Here is a 1787-nt window from a genome sequence, read left to right as displayed (position 1 = left end):
GAGTTTTTGTTTTTTTTTTTTTTTTACCCTATACACTGCAATATTTAACCATTTAAAAAACAAATATAAGTAAAAGCGAGCAAAGAACAGTAATGCTGAGAATTAAAAAACAAGGGTTCCAGATCAGCTATACTAAATAATCTCCAGGGAAAAGACATCCGAGAAGAACGTGAGGAGCAAGCATGAAGGGAATTGGTCATATTTTCAATATGGTGGGAAAATACAAGAGCCGTTGGAGCAGGATGGTGACAGAATTGCATCTGCATTTCCAAACGGTCATCTTGCTCCACATCACTAATGATTGGAGAGACTCAACTCCAAACGCCAAGGAGGGACCACTTCGCCCGAGTCCGATTGGGCCTCATTGCAATGTCTGTCCATAGCAGATGCTGGAGAAGCTGTGGAGCAAAGGGAACTCTCCTCCACGCTGAGTAGGAATGGGAGTTGGTACAGCCGGGATGGAAAAGAGTATGGAGGTTCGCGAAGGAACTAAAAGTAGAAGTAGCCTATGGTTCAGCAGTCCCACTCCCAGGCATAGATCCACCCCCAGTACAAGCCAACAAGCTAGATGCCCCGTTTGGGCACATCGATCTGTGCGCGCGCTCGCATGCGCATGCGCGATCGCCTGCGAGGCTGGGGGTGGGGCGGGGGCTGGGGCTATGGCTGGAGTCGGTGCAAGCCCCGGGATTGCCTGAGGCAAGCCAAAGGAGCCCCAGATGGAGACGGGACGGCCGGTCGTCTGGTTTCCTGAAAGCCGAATGCGAATGCGGAGGGGCTCGCGGGCCGCGGGGAGGCAACCCAGGTCTACAGCGGGAGTCGGGGCCCCGGCCACCCACTCACTCCCCCCGCCCCGGGAGGGGCTGGGGCTGCGGGGGCGGGGGGAGCGAGGGGGATGTGGGTCCAAGAATTGGGACGCGGGGCGGGGGCTAAAGGACCTCTTCTGGTAGGCAAAAAAGCTTCCAGCACCTTGAATTCCCAGGTGGTCTCCCATCCAAGATACTAAACAGGCCCGACCCTGCTTAGCTTCCGAGATCAGACGAGATCTGGCGCCTTCAGGCCGGTAGGGCCGGAGACGGACGCGGCCGCCGCGGGGCGCCCTAAGAGCCTTGCGCTTCGCCTCCCTTTCGCTCGGACCCGCAGGTTGGGCCAACGGGCCGCCCCTCTCCTCAGGGGCCGTGCTGTACTTGAGCCGCACGACCCGCGACCGCACTCCAGCCTGCTGACGCCGGCCCGGCCCCCGAACACCGCCAACACCAGACCAGCAACCGCCTGGCCGGGCCCGGGGGCCCGATGGGCTTCCAGGACCCCCCAGTGACCGGGAGGGCGTGCGTGCGTGTGCGCAGGGCCTGGGGGGTGGGCTGAGGGGTGCGGAGGTCTCGGCGCCCTCCCACCCCCGGCCACTCCAGACCCGGCCGCGCTGGCTGAGCGGGGCCTCCCCCGCCGCCCCCATCCCGTTCGCTGCTCAGGGCCGCGCGACCCCGGAGGTGTCGGTCTTCGGGGCCCGCCGCCTCCCGACCCCCGCGGCCCGGGGGCCTCTGAACCTCCTGCGGGCCTAGGCGCAGCGAATCTTGAGCGCCCAACTTGCCCGGCACCTGCCCGCTGCCCAAACCCACCGGGAGCCACGGAGGCGCGGTAGACCGGAGCGCCTCAGCCCCGCCCCTTTGCCCTACCGAGGCCCCCCCACCCTTGTCCCCATGCCGCCCGCCAAGCACCCGACCTTCCTAAGAGAGCAGACGAACCACAGGCAGGCACACAGACAGACACACACACTCGCACGCACCCACGCC

The 1787-nt window shown here is 63.0% G+C and overlaps 1 pseudogene; it reads right to left on the bottom strand.

The window, feature by feature from the left end:
- Window positions 1–954: 954 nt before the first annotated feature.
- On the bottom strand, window positions 955–1074 carry LOC129638237 (uncharacterized; annotated as a pseudogene).
- Window positions 1075–1787: the final 713 nt, after the last annotated feature.

Source organism: Bubalus kerabau, chromosome 23, assembly GCF_029407905.1.
Source record: "Bubalus kerabau isolate K-KA32 ecotype Philippines breed swamp buffalo chromosome 23, PCC_UOA_SB_1v2, whole genome shotgun sequence".
Taxonomy (NCBI): Eukaryota; Metazoa; Chordata; class Mammalia; order Artiodactyla; family Bovidae; genus Bubalus; species Bubalus kerabau.
Note: the sequence above shows the minus strand (reverse complement) of the source record. Positions and strands in the feature narration are given on the sequence as shown.